Consider the following 24,606-nt stretch of genomic DNA (forward strand, 5'->3'; position numbering starts at 1 on the left):
ACTTCTCCTTCCTAGCAGTAGATTTTCTCTAACTTCATGTTGCCTCAGAGTCAGCTGATTGGTGGTAAGCAACCAATATCTGGATCCTAAATCAGACATGTATTGGGCTTGTTGGATATTATCAGTTAAAAGGACATTAATTGTGTTGTGTGCATGAGCGATTAAGAAAATCTAATCAAAAATTCAGATATCCTCCATGAATTACCCTTCCTATATTATCATTGAAAGGGCAGAAGATCATGCGTGGTGCTCTTGGATCTGCTGATCAAGTATTACTGATTGAGACGGTTGAGCACAAAATTGGCAGCAGTTATGCTTTACGTTCTTTACTAGAGTTATTGCTTATCTGCCTGCACATATGCTATATGGTCCAAAGATTGTGGACACCTGACCATCACACCTATATGATCTTGTTGGACATCTCATTGCAAACCATTGTACATTATAAGGGTGTGGATCTTTTAGGCTATAACCCCCTAAATTCTCAGTGGAGGCTTTCAAAAAGATTTTGGAGGTTGTATGTAGACATTTGTGTCCATGCATCAAAACACATTGCCAGTCAGGTACAGGTCAGGTATGTTGGTTGAAAAGACCTAACTCAATGAACTTCTAATTTATTAGTAATGTATTTAGCAGGGTTAATGTTAGAGCTCTGTACAGGCCATTTAAGTTCCTCTACATCAACCTGGCCAAACCATGTCTTTATGAAGGTGGGTACAGTCGTGTACAAAGGGATATAGTCATGCTAGAACAGAAAAGGGCCTTCACCAAAATGGTTACCAGAGTAGTAATCTCACAATTGCCCAAAATGTCTTTGTATTTTGCAGTATTAACAATTCCCTTCATTAGAATCAGTTGAACTCATTTAGAGGGATGCCCACAAACATCCAACCAGATAATGTATATACATTATGGGCATATGAAATTGTTGTCCAATATACTTACTCCAATGCTTGCTGTGGGATGAGATGTCAAACCTAGAACTAAGTTTATTTCATCACAAATAAGAAACAGAAGCTCAGAAATTTGTAGTAGACAGGTTCCCTTTATTATCCGTCACGTAGCACATTGTACCAAATATACCAAAACCCAGACAGTCTGCAGGACACTAACATCAGACATTGAGAAGCAACGCTGGGTGTGATCTCAGGTGAAGTTAGGCCAAGACAGGAAACCTCAAGGCAATGTCTTTAAAAATTATGTTTTGACTGCTTTATTTTATCACCATTTTTTCTGTGCAGCTTGCAGCTGCAACTTTCCATTTTCCATTTTTGTTTCTTTAGAAATGGCTGGGGTTTCGTTACTCCCAGCTCAGTAGGTAAATATCAGCCTGATAGTTTGGATCATAGGTATATGTGTTCACCCGGTTCATAAAAGTAACAATCATGGGGCATGATTAGGTTTATAAATCACCAGTTCGTTTTAGTTTTTTTCTTTCTTTTATTTGGCAGTTTTGATACTCCTTTAGTCACATTTGGGGTCAGTGGCTTGTTTCCAAACCATGATCACCATTTCTGATGAGATTGCCAGTTCCCAAAACTTGGGTATGAAACCATAATGGTAGTAAATAGGCTGTGTACGCTAAGGATGAGCGAGATAAATTTTAAAATGTATTCAAATTTTTTGGGACCTGCAAGAGCAATCAGGGGAGTGGAGCTGACAGCTCTGCTCCTCTGATTGCTTTTGCAGCCCTGTAGTATTTGTTCTTGGATAGAAATTCAGATAGAGAGTCCTGCGGCTGTGCTTACCATGAATAAATGTATCCGTGGGAATCATCCTGTGATGAATCTCACGGCTGCATTCATTGATGAGCACAGCCGCGGGACTCACATGAATTCAGCCGCGGTACTCCTCCTGCCTCCATGGGCACTATGGGTTAAATGAGGGCTTGCTCTCATTTACCTTCTAGTGCTCAGGGATTGTGCACAGGTGGATTCCCATGGCTGCATTGCACTCGCGGTACTCCTCGTGTAATGATTTCCTTGATCTTCCAATGGGTCCGCGAAATCGGTTCGCTGAAATTTCACGGACCTATCAGAAGTTTGAGGAACTTTTAGCGAGAATGTCAGAGGCATTCTGGCTCATCCCTAGTTTACATCACTTCTAAATATGGAACTCGATTACTCCAGTCAAGTGAATAGAGTTTTGGATCACAATTACAAATAGGGGGTCAAGTTCCACTTTAAAATCCTAATGCCCATTTATAAACCTGGCATCATCACAGTGTCATTATAAATGTGGCACTTAGCTTAAGAATGAGGGTTAGGGGGTTCAGTTTAAAGCAGGACTAACACTGTGGAGTATTGCAGTGTGCCAATAAATGTGCATTAGATAGGGGTGAGAGGTGACTTTTTTTGTATAGGGCAAAAGGTTCAAGGAGGGAGACAAAAGGTCAGAGTGGTGATGGTTTAAAGCAGGACTTACTAATTCCGGGTTTGTTTCAGTGCACTAAAAAATATGCACTAGGTAGGCAAGGGGTTCAGGGGGCGAGAGGAAAGGCTGGAGTGGTGGTGGGGTAGTTTAAAGCAGGACTCTATATTGGAGTTCTGTTGTAGTGTGCTCATAAATGTGTATAAGAGGATAGATTGGGAGATAGAATTATTGTATGGGGCAAAGGGTTCAGGGACAGAGAGGAAAACCTTGGGTAGTGGTTGGGGGCAGATTAACGCACTTGTGTATTTGTGGTCTGTTGCAGTGCATTAGATAGGAGGGGGGGCTAGACTATTTTGCATAGTGCAGGGGGTTAAGGGAGGGAGCAGAAAGATTTAGTTAGTGGTGGTGGGGAAACCTGGAGTTCTGCTTTTACCCACCAGCCCTAGGTGAGATGTAAAGGGGTGGTGATTAGCTATTTAAGACCAAAATATTGCATTGGGAATGGAATGGTGGCTAAGGTGAATTGAAATGTTTAGCTACCAATAAATGCGTTTTTTTTATGCTCAATAGGCAAGCTTAAAAAGGAACTAAACTCAAAAATGCCTTACACAAAAAAAAACACCTTCAATCCCACAGTGCAGTCGATCGGTCAAGAGGTGTCTTCCAGATGCTCAGGCATGCGCAGATGGAGCACTCAAGAGCCTCCCAGGATGTGTGACATAGGTATATGGGGAGGCTTTGCACTCCTATTCATTCCCAATCGCCTAGGCAAGAATTAGGGGGCAGTGCTGCACGCGTTTTCTTAAAAAAAAAAGAAAAAAAAAAAGGGTGTTGCACTTTAAACAAACTAACATAATTTTTACCTTACATAAAAGGGTTGTCAAGTTAAATTTCTGAGTTTAGGTCTGCTTTAAGGTTTGCTTAGAAATTAGGTAATAGTTGGGGAAAAGGGAAAACAAAGGGTCTTGCTTAGAAATTTCAGTTCCTAGTTTCAAATTAACATCCAACTTTCTAATTGCTGTAATTGTTGGTTATTTGGTTGCCTTCTTTGACTGAAGAAAAACACCTCATTGTTCGACTAACAAGTTTCACATTCAAAGGCGGGTCTAGGTGAGCACAAATATTTGCTTTTGTTGTCTTCTATGCCTGGGAACATTCCAACTCAGAAAACACGCAGGTCACAGGTGTTTCAGCCCTATATAGTAGATAACATTCACCAGGAAGTGCGAGCTCCAGAAACCAAGAAGGGGGTAAATTGAGAATGGACGAAGAAGAACGGGTGGTCTACCGGTGACTGCCGAAGATGAAGGCTGGGTGGCCGACTGTGTATCCTGATGGAACGTCTCTTTACTGTATACAGTAAGGTGTGTACAATCTCCTATGTTAAAATTCTTAAGGAGTCTCAGGAGTTGTCTGTGATGCTATTGGTTGGTAGTTAGGTGCTTAAATCCCATTGGCTGTCCGTTTAGGGGCCTATTTATAAAGAGGCAAACATGCTATTATATATTCATAAAAGAAACGATCACCACTTTTTAGCAGGATTGCAATCTTTAGAAAATCATTGCTTTCTCTTTAGAAAGATGGTGATCACCATATTTACAAAGCTGTTCCCATTCTGATTGGCCAGATACAACGCGTTCGCTACTTTGAAGAGCTATAGACCCCATGGAGGTCAGTGTTGTTTGTATCAAAAACTCTGATGAACACTTTTGTTTCTATTGGCACTTTTTTAAAAGAAATTACGACCATAATGTACATCTATGGTTGCCAGTCATCACTTAAATAACATTTTTATTTCTGTGTTTTTAGTGTACATTTTCCTCATTTCCTGTCTTGTAATCCATTGTCAGCAGGATAATAAAAGTGATTTGATCTGCCTAATGGAGACACAGATAACAGCAAAACCCAACAGGAGTTTTAACTTTTCTCCAATTTACCCAAAACCAAATTGGTTGGGGATTTTAAAATGGATCCAAACCAATCATTAAAATCACTTTAAGCTTTCACAAGTTGTTAGCAACCTTGTAATATGCAGCTTTCATTCCTTGGCAATTCTGCCATGAAGGTGAATATTTAGGCACTTCCTGTTATGGGTGACAACAGTCTCTCAATTATACTCCTGTACATATCTGTTGGAGGCTGCAATTCTGCTGCCAACTCAGTTCATACCAAAAAGTTACCCTGCCTCAGCTGACTGGCCTTCTGCCATATCCTGCTGCCATCTCTTTCCCAGGTAAATGAAGACCCTGACCATTCACATAATCTGAAGGAAAATTTGATCCACCAGACTGGGCCACCTTCCTCCATTGCCCCATGATCCAAATCTGGTGCCCATTTTAGGCGCTTTTGGTGGTGGACAAAGATCAGGATCAGTACGGGGACAAGGATCAGCATGGCTGCCTATGAATCAGCAGGATATCAATGTTCTTTCCCCAATTTTAAAGGTGATTTCTGTCCAGGTGATAGGTGTTAAACAAAACAGGAAGAGAAGAAAAATCAAACCTGGGACACCGGGATCATTTTTAAGGTAACCTAAATTCTATACCTTCCCAGCTCCATTCAATTTCAGCAACAATTACACTTTATCTGTCATTATGTTTTATTCTGGGCGTGCACAGACACATAGTTCTGGCTGTATCATTGGGGAGAATAACCTTTTTGCATATTAATTATTAGCTTACTCTGCATATTATATTAAATAATAGATCAACCCTAACTTTTGCAGTCATAACTAAATGCAAAAAAATGACTATTTATTTGTTGTTCATATGACAAATATTCTTTGCTGTGTGTAAGCATTGCTGATCTCCTGTAATCTTTTGAAAGCAGTTTTCCATCTACATGACATTTTTCCATGTAATGTGTGCCGAAAAAGGTCACCCGGACTGTTCAATGGAATCCATACATGGCCACGCAGGAACACAATTGGGAGACGGATAGATTGTCATCCTTTGGCCAGATCACTGGGTATTATTGGAAAAATATACTTTTGCAGGTTTACCATATTCAAAATATTTTGAAGTTTTAATTTTTTTTTGAAAATGTTAACAGTTTGGTTAACATTTACTTTATTAGCTCTGCTATTGCAACCTCAAGGTAACAGCCAGCTAATCATAAGCGATTAATTTTTATTTATTCTGATTGAACATGTTGGCACCTTCTGATCATAATTGGTGCCATGTGCAGGAATGATCTAAGAAATCCAATGGGGAGCTCTCATCTGTTCTGTGGTTCACCCCATCACCACCTAACCTGCAATCAAAAGGACACAATATTGATTACCGATTAGAAAATCAATCAGACTAGTTGGATTAGCATAAGATTGGTGGCAGATTTGCTTTTGTGCACTAGGCTAATTTATGTAATATGTAACTCATTTATAAATAATATATGGCAGCTCCATAGACCTGGGGTCCCGTAGTTGGGACTAGTGGGCCACAGCCGTCTGACAGCTGGGCCGCGAGAGCACAGAGACCAGAGGCGATCCGCGGCTCTGCCCGGTGTCCCCCCCCAGCGGGGTCAGGAGAAGGGCCATGTCTCCCGTATGCATCGCAGGCTCAGGGTGGTGGGCAGGTTGTGTCTCTGGACAGGCTCAGACCTGCAATGGGAGATTGGGCAGGTTCTGTCCACAAGACGTCACTCTGGGGGAAGTTTCTTCTCCTTTGAGTAACATAGACAATGAATGAGGGTGGCAGCAAGGGGTACAGTACTACTCACTGCTGCCTGCTGTCTTATTTGTTGCAAAAACTTTTTTATTATGAGGTTTCATTATATAAAACAAGTTTTTGCTGCATCCTTCACTGTGATTCCAGCAAAGGAAACAGACCACCTAAAGTAAAGGGAAATGGGCAGCAGATAACTGAACAGGGATTCTTTTCATGTATGTAGCTTGTACTGTTTCCATTGGCCTGGAATGGATCCAAGGCGGATAACGGGGGTGCAGCCTGATAATATTTGGGTTATAACGCTGTATCGCCGCCATACATTAAAGGCGAGAGCCGTACAATGTCTTTGGCCTTGCTATCTCCCCTATGGTTCTTTTTCGATAGGTTACTCCGGGCGTGCTGGTTGCTCCGCTGCTTTACAAAGGTCCTGTAATCCAGACTAAGATAAGATTCCCAGTTGTTTAAATAACTTTTTTTATTCAAGCCAGGAAAGTGGAAAGTGGTTTGTGTGACAACGTTGGCATTCAGACAGACTTCTGTTTTCAGTAGCAGATAAAGATATCTCTGTAGGTGAAAAATTGGCCAAAAAACACAAAAGTCTCATGCAGGGGGCTAATAGGAGAGACTGTCAATAAGAATTATCCCATAACCATATGGAAATTTATAAGGAGGGTAATTGACACCCAATAGCACAGGGATTTTTCAGCACGCAGTTAGAAAGTGCTGATGTCACTTGTTCTGCTTTCACATTGTATTTGCTCAATGGAATGCTAAAGAGACCCTATCACCAACCTAAAAAATGCAGGTAAAGCAAGTTATTCAAATGCTTAAATCATTCTTTCCATGAATTACTTTTTTATTGCCTACCTAGAGAATTTGACTATTCCAGGAAGGGTCAGTTTCCTTTCACAGCCCCCTTTATATTTTAAATGTCATTGCTCTCTTGTTGTCTGTGCTAACCCAGATTTCTTAACCCTCCATTCCATACATAACCTTTTATTTAGCTTAAGTGATGAGGAATACTATAGATCAGCCACTGTCAACGAGGCTTGGATCTCCAAGATTTCTCCAATGGTTTTCCTTGATTTTTGGATAATTGACCTCCCATCTGATGGTGCCTGTGTGGTTCTGGGATCAACAGCAGTTGGCAAAGCTAGTAGAATGGCACAGGTGGTCATTTACCTGTCTAGAGGTGGCATTTAACTAAAACTTCTTCCCTAATTATCATTGGTTCGGGGCATTCTTCTCATCGACAATCAATTCAATCACGTGTTCTCTGAGACCCAACATTTATTTCAAGAGCTCCTCTAGGGTAAAAAGGTTAGGAAGGGCTATCAGGGTATCACTTGAATGACAGTCTTGCGTCTACTGGGGTGGCTGACATCACGTTTAAGATGGCAGCACCCAGCTGAAAAAATTTGCTTCCTTTTTATTTGTTAAAGAAACCAGTCCTACCTGTGAATCTTACAAGAAATCCATTGCTGTCTTGTACACTCTGCACTGTTATCTCAAGCACTGTTATCAGCCCTACCCAGTTCACCTCTGGGAAATACAAAACTCCTTCCCTATGTTATGGAGAATTGGGGGGAGGAACAGACTTTGCTGGGTGACAACACTGCTCCTCCATAGCTACAGCATGATAAGTAAGCATGGACACCCTACCACATGAAGTTGAAGTCTATTATTGGCAGGATAATCAAGTGAACTAAGGATTGGTAAGCTGAAAACTAGAGTTACATTTACCTTAAAGCACACTTTTTAATGAGTTTTAGATATGCGCACGAAAAGGTTCCCTTATGTCTGAATAATTTTATTAACTAGGTTTATATTTCATAAACTTAGCTCTGATATATGATTGGTTTGTACTTATTAACTTACTGCTTCCTGGTAATCCCCTGACCTGAATGATAAGGCCTGTCTGATTGATAACAATATTCCCTGCAGTTTTTGATGGCGAACGCCTGCAGTTGCCTGGGTCAAAAATGCTGTTTACTCTGCTAACCAAGTTGTTGGCAAAGTAAACTTTGGTCCAGCTTTGGAAATGGCTAAACACTTGCTTTTATTTGGTTATTCACCTGAAACTGAAAAGAAAGTTTTTATGGTCAACATAACATTCAATGACTTCCTTTGTGTAACCAACTAATAAATTGGGGTTATTGTGTGTTAAAATCCTTTGTGAGCACCCAACTTTTGTGTTATTGGTGATACAAGCATGTTATCATTAAATGGTCAGATGTTTCACCAGATTTTAGTGTCTGTGGGAATTTGTGCTATTTTAGCCATAAAAGCATTTGTAGGTCAGTTACCAACTTTGGACAAGAAGATTTGCTTGCATTTGGCATTTTAACTCATGAGCAAGGTGGAGGTCAGGGTTCTGTGCAGGCGGAAAGGTTCATGACTCATGACTGGTTGATCCAATATACTGTTACTTGAATTTTTAACAACAAATGATTAACAAAACTAACCAAAAATGTAATTAGCACCAACCTGATCCTCATCTGCACCCACTCCATCTTAAGGTGGTTCAAAATCGGGTATATAAACACTGACTTCTGCCAAGAGACCAAGCCACAGGTATATCCAACAACAACACTCGGAAAGGAACCACTTGAATGGCCCATTTTGTAATGGTTCCAAGTCCTTTATAGACCCCCAAACTTACCAAGCTACCCTCTCCAGGCAACTTTTCTAAATGGCACATTGTTCCTTCTCTTGCGTTTCCACCCTACCATCTGGCCAGCATTATCAGGATGGCCTTGGAGAAAGTGTATCACAGAACAATCCACGATCACTAAACGACCGTACACACAATAGATTACGTACGATCGTCTCCCAATCAGATCCACCGGGACGGTCGTTCGTTTCCAGCGAGATTCCTCGTTCGTCGAGGTCGATGACCAGTGCACTTTTTTTTGTTAACAATTTTTGAACATTCTGTCGTGGATCATTCATTTCCAACGACAATTATTGCACGTGTGTACGCAGCCTTAAGCCACATACACACGTGCAATTCTTGTCGTTGGAAAGGATCTTTCACGATCCTTTCCAAACGATAAGAACCGCAAGATGCATGAACGAGTGCTGTACATACAGCACCGTTCTGCTCTATGGAGAGGGGAGGGGGAGAACGACGGAGCGGCACCCTGCTGCGCGCTCTCCCCCTTTCCTTGCATTAGGATCGCTCGTCGTTCATCGCTCGTGGATCGTTCGTGGATGAATGACATGGGCTGTACACACGCCAGAAAAATTTGACGTGTGCATGTAGCTTTAGTCTTGTAGCCCCTACATCCGTTTCTCCTACAGTGCTATTTTAAAACCATGTCTTTTTGAAGCTGGCTTTGTGCACCGAGCACAGTCATTCTGGAACAGAAATGGTCCTTCTCCAGAACATTTACTACAAGGCTGGAAGGGCACAAGTGTTTAAATGTCCTTGTATGATGTTGTATCGACTGTACCCTTCTCTAAAGATGCCGGAAATCCATAATCTGCGGAACTGTCCATGTTTGGCCAACTGTAGCGGCGATGGTCAGATGTTCACAAACCTTTGGCTATATGATGTATAACAAATAAACTACATGTTCTTGCAAGTGGAATACTTGCCCTTTGTCACCGCTCTGTTTTGTAAAGATCAGGAACTTGCATCAACCAGCTCCGTCCAGATCCATCCACTTTGACGTTTGTAACTTCTACTGGTATTTCCTTATCAGCAAATCTATCTAAAGCTACTAAATTACTTGTCCTAAATGATAAAAACATTGCCAGTGAAAAACAACCGGTTGGAAAGTTTATTGTGGTTTTTGTCAATATTTTGCAGGTCAGACATTTATAAATTAATCTTCCATGTTGTTGTTAAAGTAAATCTAAACCCTAACTGGATGACATTTAGATTATTCTAGCAATATTTCCTCCTTAAAATACTAATATAAGCTCTTTTTTGTATTTTTTTGGCATCTTAATATTATTGATCCCATGTGGCCTCTTTTCAGCCATTGCAACATTAGTTTATTTAAGCTGCGTACACACTTGCAATAATTATTGTTGGAAATGAACGACTAACGACCAATCATCCGATAATCGTTAACAAAAAAAGTGCAAAACGACGCCGATGAACGAGGATTTCGCTGGAAACTAACGACCGTTCCGGCGGATCTGATTGAGCGACGATCGTGCGCTACCTATTGTGTGTACAGTAGTTCAGTGATCGTGGATGGTTCCGCAGTATGTTTTCTCCTTTACATATCACTTATTGCATCGTTCGAACAATCGAATCTAGCGTGTGTACATTATTAGTGGATTATTTTTGAAGGATCGTATTGTTATAGCATGTACAGAATTGTACACAATATGATCGTTCAAAATATTCGTGCATAATCGTTAGTCGTTCGTTTTCCAACAATAATTATTGCAAGTGTGTACCTAGTTTGAGTTGTTTGTTTGGAGATATATCAGCTCCAGGTTAATCCAGACAAACAAGAAAAAAGAGGTACCAGCCAAGGAATTTGTATTTCTGTCATCCCAGTCCTGAGATTTACACACAGCACAGTTTTGCCTTGTAGGGGAAGGGACATGGGCTTTCTATGCTGCAGTTTCAATTTCTCCAGCAGCCCTCTCTCCATTCTCATCCTGCGATTTAAAGTGAAGCTGTCAATGAGATTGCTGACTGGGTTCTAAAAAATGCATCTAACCTTGTTGGTGTCCTGCTCCTATGCTTTTATTATCTTAAGAGTGAATCCAGCTCAGGTGCAAACAGCATTACAAGATTGCTTCAGGTGTGTGAATAAAGCATTGCATGAATACAATGAATGCAATGACCACGTCAGATGAAAACCTGTCCTCTGATGTTGGTTATCAATACACCCTGGCAGATTGAGGAATGGCCGATGTGAAACCACCATTGCCTTCTCCTATGAAGAAGGGCACAGCAAGGTGTCACCTGCACCTCCACCTCCATTTATCTTTTTACCCAATCCTTGCACTACAGGCACCATTTTTTAAAGCTGTTTCTTACTCTACCAGTCTGAGCTTTACACTTGCATTAAAAATTGTACTAAAGTGGAACTAAATGCAACAATGCAATGCTCTTCAAAGTCACCAGGTAGAAGAGTTTGGCAGAGCAGACATGTTTCCTCTTTTCCAGGTGACTTTCTATTTTTGCATCCATTGCATGGTGTATGTGCCATGCAATGCAGAAACGAGCTGTATCCCTATCATACAGCAAGAAGACCTAGGTGCCAAGGACAATGTAAATCCTGGTAATGTGCAGGAGTTACACCATCAGTGGTTTCTCATTGGTTGAAGGCAATTGTGGAGTATCCAGAAGAATTTGGCCAACTTTGGGTGAACAAATACAGGACCTGTCGCCACTGCTGGACACAAAAAAAGTGTGCACCCACATTTAGCTGGTTATACTTGACAATTATGGGAAGAGGTCACCACCCACCAAGGACTAGTTCTGCTTTAATGTATACAAAGCTACAATGATTTATGCCTTTTATTATTATTTTGATTTTAGCTCATGTGGAACTTTCATTAAAATAAAAAAATCAAACTTACCTTTACTTCTACCTATCCACGGCTGGCCCCGATTCGGTCCAGCACCATTCTGTAATCTTTCTTTGTCCCAAAGTAGAGGACGCGCTGGGCGCCACCATATTCTTCCTTCTTTTGCCTTTGTCACCTAAGCTTGCACTTTTTTTTTTCATTGTGGGGAAAAGCTCCTTTTGCGCATGCCTGATCCTGGGCCATTCGGAAGGCTCTATGCTCTCATTCAGTCTTTACTGCGGGGGCATTAAAAAGAGAAGGGAAGATGCCCCTTTAAAAAAAAAAAAAAAAATATATATATATATATAAAGATATATATATAAAAAAATTAACATCAATAATAAAACATTTAATAATATCAATTATAGGGTTTAACAATTTGATGATATGTCCACTTTATTATTGCCAACCCATCAAAAAAAATGTATTCTGACCTCACCAAGCTAAATCTGAAACAAGACCGTCCCTTTAAAAACTTCTAATAATAATGACCAGAGGGGACCGGGGCTCCAGATTCCACTAAATGCTGTCACGCTGCTTATGCAGTTACATAATTAGAGGGAAGCCTCAGGACCGTCTTGATTAAAGGCAGAAGGGCAACGCGTTATGGCCAAATTGAGGAAACGCATGCAGGCTTACGTAAAACGCCTGTCACTAAAGATAGACGCGTTTTCGTAGAAGTCCTGGATGTTAAAAATAAAATGAAAAAAAAAGAGTCTCAGGATATCCTGTGTTGTTTGTACATTAATATACACTCAGCATAAATATTTGAACAAAGTCTGCGCGGCAAGGAATCTCTGCAATGCGTCTGTTATCGTGTGCGTAACAAAAGATCGCGTGCGGGGTTCATGCACAGAGCAGATGCTAATGTGTTCACATTACATGGCGGGATGACCTTTTCTGCTGGTATAATACACCTATAATCTCATTACCGGATTCTCAAGGCAAGAGAGACGGCACAGGGAGAAAAACGTAGAAATGCAAAATTCGATAATGTCATAAATCTGGGAGTTCCTGCCTCAACGTACACCAGATTTCCTTGATGGAAACAAATACGACTAGGGGTGGAATTGTACGTATTAGGAGATGTAAACCCAATCACTCATAGGAGTATAAACAGGCTCAAGAGAACCTGTCACAAGCCATAATATCTTGCTAGGGCCCATTTTTAAAGCTGCAGTCAGCAGAAAGAACAGCACAAGAAATAAGAGGGTTGGAGAATAGACACCATTGTGTTGCCTACCTATAAGTGGCATCATCCACCGGGCTGTGCTTCATGGCAGAGCTACCTATACCCCTGGGCTGGATTTGACTGTGGTCTTCTTGCTCTTTCTCCCCCCTCTCCATAGAAATGTGTATACAATGCTTATTCATTCATCTGTCTCTGGAAACGATCACAAAAGATCATTCCCAGCGACAAACCTCTGACGTCCATTGGCCTAATGCTGCCTTTGGCTTGTCCATGGCATTGAGCTTTGCCGTGCCCATACAGAACCATTTCCTTTTTAGGCAGCCTTCAAGCTTTTGTTTAGAAAGTCCCCCGACTGATGTTTTTGGTTGGTTTTCCTCAGGAAATGCAGTGACATCTTTAGTTCGATCCCCCGTGATGATAAAATGTTAATGAGCTGCTCATCTGGTTTGTGTTTTCTGTGGCTTTTCCTGTCCGAGTGTTGTGTAGACATCGCAAACTTCCGCTTGGTGTCAGAAGTGTAAGGCCACGAACTCCTCTTTCTGGAAGGATAATCCTCTTGGTCATCATACCAATATCTTGAGCCTGGCAGAGAAGGTAAGCCAAGGGCACTGGGCTATAAATGTTCACTTAAATCTTTCAATTAATTGGTCCTTGTATTTAGAGGTCCTACCAGCCCAGGTCTGTACAACTGTTGTTCCCATTATTACGGGCTCCAATCATCCCTGGGTTCCTGGGTCTGTACACCTGCTGTACTTATTATGAAAGGTTCTTACCATTCCTTTGCTGAGTTCCTGGACCTGTACGCCTACAGCACCCATTATGAAAGGATCCCGCTATCACCATACTGAGCTCCCAGATCTGTAGAACTGATGTGCCCATTATGAGGAGCTCCTGCCACCCTTTACTGAGTTGCTGGGTCTCCACACCTGCTGTCCCTATCATTCCTGTGCTGTGTTCCTGAGTCTGTACATTTGATGTGCCCATTATAATTGGCTCTTACCCCCCTGTGTTGAGTTCCTAGGTCTGTAAGGAGATCCCATTAACACTTTACTGAGTTCCTGGGTCTGCACACCTGTTGACCCTATTATGAGAAGCTCCTACCACCCTTTCCTGAATTACTAGGTCTTCATACCTGCTGTCATCACCACTTTTGCATCTGTACGCTTAATGTGCCAAGTATAACGGGCTATCACCACCCCCGTATTGAGTTCCTAGGTCTGTACACCTACAGTGCCCATTTTGTCTGTACTAAGCTCCAAGGTCTTTACACCTGCAGGCCTGTTATCAGAAGCACTTACCATCCTTTGCTACCATTTCCTTTGTGTGCACACCTGCTGTCCCCACTATTCCTGTGCTGAGTTCCTGGATCTGCACACCTTATTTGCCCATTGTGAGAGGCTCCCGCCACTCCTGTATTGAGTTGCTAGGTCTGTACGCTTACAATGCCCATTAAAAGGAGATCCCATTATCCCCATAATGAGCTCCGAGGCCTGTTATGAGAAGCTCTTACCATTTCTGTGCTGGGTTCTTTGGTCTGCACACCTGATTTGCCCATTGTGAGAGGCTTACATCACCCCTGTGTTGAGTTCCTGAGTCTGTACACCTGCAATACCCCTTATCAAAGGGTCCCACCACCTCTGTGCTGGTTTCCAGGATTTGTACATCAGCTGTGCCCCCCATAACTTATGTGTCGGGTTCCTTGGACTGCACACCTGGTGGGTCCATGGTGGAGAGTTTACATTATTTTTTTATGGGATAGAAAATGTAAAGGAAGCTGGAACATACAAAGACGAGTAGGAACACCCAAAATATTCAGGAACAAAGGAACAGAATAATGGCCGGGATACCTTGCTGTTGAATATCCAAGACATAAAAGTTTTCAGGTGCTGACATACCCCACAGTCACTATAATATATTACATTAGGATGAGCTGGATGTGAACACAATCAATTGATATTTTCCCATTTCCTGAATAATGTAGAAAGCTCATTTTATTTGAAGAGTAAACCCCCTTTAAATGAAAGACACATACTCTAGTTCTGGAGTGAATGTGTTTGGAATTTTATGGTTCACTGAAAATATAAAATATCCCTTTAATTGCCTGGGAACAGATTACACGGAGATAAAATCACATAATGTAGGAGGTAAAGGATCTTACACAACATTCCTGGGCAAGCAGAAAAACTGGTTGCCTGCTTTTTTATGTTAATATCTTTAGTGAACACAGGTTGTATATTGTACGGTACATGGAAAATGCCATATCTAGGACAAATTGTACCTGTCACTAAGGAACAACAGAATGAATTCGCTGAAACTGATTTTATAATATTTTTTTATTTTACTGCCTGTTTTTTTATTCTGTGAAATAACATAAGTAAGTTAATGAGGGGGTAATTGTGGCCTTGGAGAGCTAAAAAGAGCTGTAGACATTTATGTGCCCACTGGACTCTTAAAAGACACCAAAGCTTTCATTTTGCCTTCCCTGATGACTCTCATGCATTTCACGAACCTGGCAAAATTTTACCAAAATTTTCAGTTGTTGGTTAATATGAAATCAGTCAATTTTACAAAGCCCAGCTTCCTTACCTGTTTCAATTCTTCACAATAATCCATCACGTTCTGGGTTTGGAAGTCTTCTTGTCTAACCTACCCTGATAAACTTTATCAAATAACTTCCTATCACCAATCTGATTTACTTAAAGCGTAACTAAACTTAAGTGAAATAAAATTGTGAGCAGGCAAGTTCATTGATATTATAGCGCCAACATATTACCCAGAACTGTATATTAAATAAGGGTTGCCAATGACGGACAGATACAAATCATTACACAGGAGCAGGAAAGGCCCAAAAAGCCCAATGTACATGGAGCTGCGCATGCTCAGTGTATGATGTCGGGTATCCTGGCATACTACTGGTTGTTGGGAATGAATTCCTGAGCATGTGCAAACCTTACATCATTCTGGTCTTGCCAATCAATTTTCTGAAGATCTGGAACTCAGAAGAGGACAGGGCAAGATGGTGATGTCTATGAGAAAGCAAGAAGTAGCAAGTGCAATAATGTATGCAAATTACAATCAGGCAGGGAGGTTTATTTTATTGCAGAAAGGACATCAGCTGATTTTTTTTTTCCCAAAAAAGCCATAATTCTTTAAAATTCCCCAATAATAGTTAATTTAGAGTTTTTTACTAAGAGCCAAATAACTTGTCCTGAGTTATGAACCTAAATTTTAGACTGCTCCAGGTGCAGAACAATACCATAAAATGTAAACAAGAGGTAAGGGTTGTCCATCAAGTTAACTGATTTAGTTTCTCCCGCTGCTCCAAAATGAAATCATGATTATCTTTCCATAAAGTACGGGAGACTGTATTATGGATGCTAGTTTTTTTTCCCCAAGTAATGTAAACCATTTACCTAATATATAGACATTTTTGCCAAGGTGGTATTGATGGTTTCCTAAATTAAGTCAGGGATGAACTCCTTACTTGGCAAAATATTGGTGCCACGGTAAAATCATTGGCTTACCTTTCCATTTGGTGAACTGTGAATCTGGATTAACCTAAACACGGTCTTCTTGTTTTGTTCATAGTTTACTGGACTTATGTCCAGGATTTCTTTGAATACACTGATGTCTGTATTCCTTATGCAAATGTAAGCTTATCTGGTTGTGATGGAAAGATTCAAACAACATGAGACCAAAAATGGAGCACTGCATTTGTTAGGGTCTTGAATTTTTCTGGTTAAAAGTTTCTTCAATTAGTTTTTCTTTCTTTCCTCTTTTCCAACCTGTTTTTCTATCTATTCTTTTCTTTTGGATGATAACTGTTCCTATTTATGTTCTTATTCTTATGTTTTTCTTATTTAAAAGAATGTTTGTATGTAGAAATTGATGGAAAACTAATGGCGATATGAAGGTGCAGAGAAAATCTTTATCTTGAATATAAAAATTGCTACATTGCAATTAAATTTGCTTCTCTTAAAGTGACTTGAATAGGAGCCATGCACATTCATTGCACCCCGGCCAAAGCAAAAAATCAAAGATGCTTTTCCAGGAGCTTTATTTACACAATTGGCTTTATTTTCATGAGTCAATTGTGTAAATAAATATTTTATTTGCATGATCTTTATTTTTGGATCATGGAAGGTGTTATTCTATAGAGGGTGTCCGCACTACCCTCTGTAATCTCAGAAGCATTGTACCCATGATTGGGGCCTTTTTCTTGCAGCACCAGCAAAGTCAAGCATTCTGTTCAATATAATATCCATCTTGAGAATTCCATAAAGGCCCAATGTGTCATCACCTTTGTGAAAGCACCTACTGTAGCTTTTACTGCAGAAAGCATTAATCCAACTGTTATTCCGTGCCAGTCAGTGCTGATGCTATAAAACTATCAGCAGCATTTCTTAGAATTACTTACGACTTATCCAATTCTGGATGCCATCCAATAATGATGCATGAGGAAATAATTGGCTGGCTCATTTGTTTTCTGATACGGTGATTGTACGGTCGGTGCATGTGCCCTTGGTTCTTCACTGCATGCTCTTGTTAAAGTGCCCAGCCGTAGGCATCAGAGATCATTGGATTTGGGCATTTGTTTAACACTGGAGAGAATACACTTTCATAAGTGAAGCTGGGTAATCCAGCAAACCTGGAATGGATTTACTAAAACTCATTAGCGATTCGTTAGCAAATGTTTTCAATCCTGCATCAGATCTATTGCAGCTTTTCTGAATCACCCAGCTTCACTGATGAAAGTATTTTCTCCAGCCTTGGAGAGCTTTAGTGAATCAGGGCCATAAACTCAAAGAGGTCAACTAAGGTTAAATTATTGGGAACGTTTGTTGGTTAATCATCAAACAAAAGCTACATGAACTTAGTCAAAAATGTATTTTATTGTTTGCAAGGACAGCACTGTATGGCACTATGTGGGGTGGAGGGGAGCAGAAGGGTAGCCTACTAATCCCCCCATAGAGATTTACCCCAGGGGATAGCCTTGGGTTCGGGACCTAAGTCAGTATACTGAATTACCTAAATTTCATGTCTGGGCATGATCAAAAAAAGATATTCAATACATTTTTGCAATTAGTTTGCTCCAATCAAATTCCAAGCTTTGTTATCAGAACATTTTCTCCTTAACATAAGGGATGGCAACGCTGCATTGAGATTTCAGAGCAGCAAAAAAAAAAAGTTAGAAAATCAGGACCCAGCTGAACATTATTTTTTGCTTGCAGAATTTTTAGAGACAAAACAAGGGAAAATATGTATGTGGGTGGTACTTTATTTGTTTTTTTATGTCTTTTTAATAGAAAAGCTCAACAAATAAACCTCAGTGGCAGGTGAAATGCATTAGGAGGAGGGCGTTTTTGGAGTTCCTCTGTCATTGCTGACCGAGTAAAGTTTTTTTTTGCAGGAGGGTCAGCAGTCTGCAGCTTCATTACATGCAAATAGTTCATGAGTTCCCGTTTGTTTTTTTTAGATACGGGAGGGGAACACTTGTAGGTTGAATATTAGAAAAATAGCATCCCACTGCCATGTCCCTAATATGCAAAAAAATTATTGAATAATCTAGAGGCTGGATGAAGATTTAATGCAAAATAAGACTTTAGTAGTAATTTTCAATAATACATTTTACAGTGCTGTATATATTCCCCCAAAAAGAGGGGTAATTGAGGATGTACTTGGATCTGAAATCCAAGAGTTGGGAGGTATGAAGAAGGGCAGTCCCTCCAAATCAGAGATGGCTTGGCAGTAGAAAGAGGGACAGTCCTTCCATATCAGGGACAGTTGGGTGGCAGAAAGTGGCATAGTCATTCCAAATGAGAGACTGTTGGGAGTTATGAAGAAGTTCCACCCATTGAGAGGTATATTGGGGGACAGTCCTTCCATATGTGGGATAGTTGGGAGGTATGAAGAGGGACAAGTCTGCCTAAGTCAGGTACAGTTGGATGGTAGAAAGAGGGACAGTGCCTCCATATTATGGATAATTAGGTAGCGGAAAGTGAGATAGTTCCTTCAAATAGGAGACAGTTGGGAGTTATGATGAAGTTCCACCCATTGAGAGGTATAATGGGGGACAGTCCTTCCATATGAGGGATAGTTGGGAAGTATGAAGAGGGACAGTCCCTCCAAATTGGTGACAATGACTCATGGTGCTATGGACGTTGCCAGCATGGTTGAAATGATACTCAGAGTGGTTTGAAAGATAAGTTAATGAAAGAGGAAATGGAGAAAAGTAAATGGGGGCACTGCTAGTGCGCCATCTATCACAGCGGGTAAAAATATTCTTATATATCTGCCAATTCACGCCAACCACCTGTCGATTTAGGGCCAAAAACAGCCAGCTGTCATCTTATGTCTACAGATACCTCTTTACTTTGTGGACTCAACCCCAGGGATGCCCCCGCTAAATGGAAAATGTGACAACCTCAAAATAAAAAAGAGCCAAAACTGTTCCTCTGGAAAACACGGCGAGTCGTGGAAACATCTGGACATTTAAAATTAGGAACAAAAACATTCCATGACTCGTGATAAAAAAAAAAAAAAAACAACCTGAAAACAAGCCTGAGGGCAGCATGGCAAACAATTCTGCTCGGCTCATTTCAGGCTTTCTAACGTCTCTGGGTAATTACAGAGAATGGATTATGGCTACCGGGATCAGCACAAGCTGGAACTGGCCAAAGAATCCTCTGCATTTGAGGGCTTTCAGGTTGTCGTGTACCTGCAGAAACAAAAAACATCCATATGACTGCTTTTTAAAATGATCATTTTATCCTCATACGGTCAAATTAAAGAGGACCTGTCAATAAAATTGCATGTCTGCATGAGTAGATTGTTGACGTGTCACAATATACAGCAAGGGCCACTATTGCTGTATGAATTATTGGCTTTGGGTATTTCTTCCCAATTTGGGCAGTGATCCAGTAAAACAGTTTGCCCTGTGCAGGAGCTTCCTGTATAAAAGACCAGTCCTTGCTGCTTTCTTTTTTAATGCACCGCAGCTGGTCTTGTCTCCGCCCTTCCTGTAGTTTTCAGCAGGCACCCTGCAGTGGAAAAGCTATGTTCAGCACATTGTTGATCCTATCTTTATATTAACAAAGCAATATCTGGGTTAGCAGACCTATGGTGCACATAACGTAGTTTTTTACACTTAGTTGTGGATTTATACTTTTTGTTGCTATACAGGAATATATCTAAAGACAGTTTTTGTGACTCTAATTCAGCTTTAAGCTTCCGTCTAAATCAGGAACCATTGCGGGAAGTTGAGTAACACCGTGCATTGTGATGGTCACTGAGTGTGAAAATGTAGATTGACAAATCTGTTATTGTTGCATTGTGGTTCCACCCAAACTTGGCAGCAGCAAAGTGATGAGAAATGAGAGCGTTTAAAAAAGATTTCTTAAGCAGAACCACACCTGGCACTCGGGCACTGATCCCTGTCATTTCCATAATGGCTACCTGATTACAGCTCGCGAGAGGTAAACATTTTTGTATACAGAACTGAGGACGGCGAAGGAGAAATAAGAACTGAAAACCAGGTGGGTTACATATAACTGAAGATCTGTATTATGGGGGCTGGAAAGTATCATTTTGATTGGGCGGTTACACTTTTTAAAGGGCCACTGGACATAAATGAAATTGTTTTACAAGCCAGTAGATAGAGGGTAGAGGGCATTCATTGGGATGGTGGTCCAAACTGGAGATACTTCACAATTTGGACCAGTGTTTCCAGACCTTTTTACCATGGAGAAACCCTTAAAATAACTTTCAGGTCTTCAGTGAACCCCTTCTATAATTCCTATATCCACAGATCACAATATGTTAGTGTGATGGTCAGTGGGAAGAATTCCTCTTACATTGCCGGTCATTGGGAAGAATGTCACCTCTACAGATAGCCAAAAAGATCATTGGTGTCCAAATGTTGGACACCAATAGGTAGAATCTTCCTGCTGATGTGATTCCAGCAAAATTATTTTTTGCGGTGAAAATACTGATTTTTGCAGTTTCCAAAAAAAAGAGACAACTTTTCCCCCCTAATTTTAAAGGTGTTTTTGGATGATATATTTTGGAAGATAATATTGATTTATTGTATAAATGGAGTTGTTATTTGTATTGTGCAGCTTGAAAGTTTTCTTTTTTTTTTACTAAAATGAAATCTGGTCTAACAAGGGTCTGTTTTTCGGTACAAAAACCAGTCCAGGGGAATTAAAAAGCAGCATCTGTAACCCTCAGGAGACAATTAAAGCCCACTGCACCCTTAGAAATTACAATAAAAAACACCTTCATGTTGCCTTGCTCATTGACGTCAATGCATTTTGTTGAAATGATGTCATTTGTCATTGGGCCTCCATTTATAAAGCAGGGAATCAGACAATCCCTAAAACATTCCATGTTGGAGAATCTTCAAGGGTTTATGTTCTCAATGGCAGTAATTGATTCTTCACTAGGGAATGTTAGATTTCCTGCTTTATAAATGGATCCCATTAAGTTTTTGCAAAATTAAGTTATTTGCGAAAATGAAAAACTGTGATATTTCCCTGGATTTTGTGTCTCTGTACCTCCAACACATCCAAGCAATCTTTGTTTTTTTTTTTTTAAATCGATGTTCTAATGATGGCTCCAAGAGGCAGAACTGGTAAGTGTTGTGGGGTGGCTCCGAATGCCTTTTCTCTCCTAGGGCCTGGTTTTTTAAGATTTCCAAGATCATAGAAGATGGACCAGTGTTTCTCAACTTTCAGGTCTATAGGGAACCCCTTTAAAATGATCATAGCCACAACTCACAGTGCATTAGTGTGCTGGTCAGTGGGAAGAATTCCTCTTATATTCCTGGCCAATGGGAAGAACGTCACCCTTACAGATAACCAAAAAGATCATTGGTGGTAACTGACCTGAAAGTCACTCATTGCTCAAGGAACCCCTAGCAACCCCTGGAGGAAGCCGATAGTTCCTTGGAACCCTGGTGGAGATACACTGAGACTAGATCTTCTCCAGTTTTTGAGGACTTTAATAAATTAGGCTCTTAGCTTCTCATGTGAGAATTCCCATATGGAGCTATTCATGTTATTAAAGTAGACTTTCTAGGGCCTATTTTACACTTTTGCATAATTACAGTCCATGCCATGTTACAATTTATACCTACAATATCATTTATTCAGAAAATGGGTCTGGGTTTCACTGAGCTTTAGCCCAGTGACTTTGTCTACCAGTTTGCTACAGCCGGGAGAAAGAATTCCCCCAGTCTCCTTTCCCTTAGTGATCAGACTGCAACATTGTAACTTTGTATTTCTGTACACCATGATTGTTCAATTTGTGTCCATATCATTCCAGGAAGTAGATGTTGACCCTGAATGATCTCTGAATAAAAATAGGTCATCTTATCTGGAGGGAATAGAAAATGAAGGCATTGTGATGGGGACCTGGGTGAGGGACGTTCAAATACCTGGAGATGTGGACACATTACTTGGAATATATCATGAACACCTATATCTGGTGCTAGGTTTGCTAAAATTGCAAATCTGGGTTATTTCACTTTTTCACTTGTTAAAACCATTGAATGATGAAAAGGGGCTTCAACCTTTAGAGCAGAGTTTCTCCACCAGGTTCCTCCAGGGCAATTTGTGCCTCTCACCTCAACTTAACTGACACCAATGATTTTCTTGGGTATCTGTAGGGGTGACATTCTTCTCAATGACCACCACACTAATGTATTGTGTGCTGTTGATATAGGAAGAGGTTCCCTGAAACCTGAAAGTTATTTCAAGGGTTCCCCCATGGTAAAAGGATCTGGAAACACTGGTCCAAATTGTGAAGTATCTCCAGTTTGGGTCACCATCCCAATGAATGCCCTCTACCCTCCAGATAAGTCTTCCAGAGCTGTGCCCTAAAGCCACTTAATTAAGTTCTCAGAAACACAGCCACAGAGTAAGCCTAGAATCAAGATCTTTTGTTGGAATATCCCGAAAGCTTAGAAATTGCTTTCCCAAACATTTTCCAAGCAGATTTACATTCCACTTCAGTCACCATCGCTCACCATATGGGCTGCATAGGGTTGGATAGGCAAGCTTGTCATTGCCTATAATACATAAACCTTTCTCTCTGTGGCCTGCAATAATTATGTCTGATTGCCGGCTAATAAAAAATAACCATGCTTTTAAAAAATATAATTAGTCAGGAACAGCTCGTACCATGGTAGAATAGACGGCGGGCTTTAAACCCTTGTAGTTGATATTGGAAGGACGCTCTGCTTTCAATACTCCTGTTTGCTTCATGTTTATGACTTAAAAGGAAACCGTAAAGTATTTTCAGCATGAACGAATTTCACAAGTTTTTATTTTGTTGTATTTATAATAATGATGATTTTCACATTTGCTGGCTGCGGGAGAAGACGTGAATAATTTGATGCTCTTCCATCGGGCAACAAGTTCGCTTCAAGTGCCAAGTCCTCGATAAAGTCTTTGGTATTTAACACTTGTGGAAAAGTCGAATGCCTGTGTCCCCTGCTGTGTTCAGTGGTTTCTCCCACCAGCTCATACAAAACTACTGCTACTATTGTGTCCTAGGGGCTAGTAGGAGAAACCACGCCACGTAGGGGGGTGTGAGTATTAAACATTCCTGGAAGTGATGAATGTTAAAGACTTAAAGCTCATTTCCAGCCTTCCCTTCAGTCTTGCACAGTTGTACAGGCTCCTCTTATGTACTGGAATTGCTTATTGCACACTATAACCTTCTCACAATGTGCATTTTATGCTGCAGCCAGTCATAACTTTCCTGGCCAGAGGATATTCAGCATAATCTGAAGCATAATCTGAGTCTTTCCTTTCCCTTCCCAAGTGCCCATGGCACACCCATTCCACCCATTGGATTTCAATTCTTTCAATTATGGATGGTCAGCATCGCCCCTGTCTAGGAATGCCTGTGCTTCAGACTTACATAAACCCATCATGGTATTTGCATACATCCTGCAAAGGGTTTGCCCAATACTTCTGTGCATTCTAAGGGCCCTATAGAGAAATAGGTTTTCAGAAAGCCCCCTATACATCTGCTTCCACCAGCAATGATCTACCAATATTGCAAAGAGGAGAACAGAGATCCAATGCTTATGTTATTACGTCTCTAATAAACTATGTAATGAAAATATTTTTTTTCTAAATCATTAGCATGTTGATGAGAGCGGGGTGGAGAACCTGGGGAGGCAAAATAAAGCAGGATAACTTGTAGGGCTACAGGTTATAAAACTGCATACTGGAAGGATTTCTGGTTTGAGACTGCTCTATTGTCAGGAATGCTGACCAGATGGCCAATCCAATGTAACCTTCCATTCTTCATTGCAGTAATATTGATAAATTGATAAATGATATTGCATAAAAAAATGGATGGGGTGTTTTATATAGATCAGCCTTTCTCAACTCCTTTACCCCTAAAGAACTCCCACGGAAACCCTAATAAAACTATTTTTGGAGATCAATGGGAAAAAGCCTCTTAAATTGGTGGCCAGTGGAGTCATGGGTTATGCAGTTGGTTTTAGCATTTGGTGTCGGCCCCAGAACTATGCAGGCATCATCAAATGGCATGTTATCCAGCCACAGTTTGGGAAAACCCTGTGCAAACTTTGGAGGCACCCTGTCGTTCCACAGAACCCTGGTTGAGAATGTAGATAATATTATCTAAACATTAGTTTGATTTTGCCATGCATCATTTCTGTGAACACTTTGCCATTTCAGCAGGTGCTCAGAGCTAAAACTTTGGTACAAATTTTATTTTGTACTGTAGCCCCCACAATTTCAGTATAATAGGAGTGGTATTAATAATGTGATATTATGAGAGTCAACATTAAAGTGG

General features: G+C 40.6%; 1 protein-coding gene across 5 annotated transcripts in view; it reads left to right on the plus strand.

Annotated features, from left to right (window-relative positions):
• Positions 1-24,606, plus strand: part of KCNJ16 (potassium inwardly rectifying channel subfamily J member 16) — a 38,800-nt gene that overhangs the window by 5,328 nt on the left and 8,866 nt on the right. Inside the window, exon 1 of one of the 5 annotated variants that reach the window (XM_072403451.1) lies at positions 3,597-3,737. The exons of 2 other annotated variants lie outside the window; for them this stretch is intronic. The gene's annotated coding sequence lies outside the window, so the exon portion shown is untranslated. Of the gene's footprint in view, positions 1-3,596; positions 3,738-20,063; positions 20,307-24,606 lie in introns of those variants that run through there. 2 more of the 5 variants (XM_072403452.1, XM_072403449.1) reach the window with 2 other exon arrangements.

The sequence above is a fragment of the Pyxicephalus adspersus genome, chromosome 3, assembly GCF_032062135.1.
Source record: "Pyxicephalus adspersus chromosome 3, UCB_Pads_2.0, whole genome shotgun sequence".
In the NCBI taxonomy this organism is placed as follows: domain Eukaryota; kingdom Metazoa; phylum Chordata; class Amphibia; order Anura; family Pyxicephalidae; genus Pyxicephalus; species Pyxicephalus adspersus.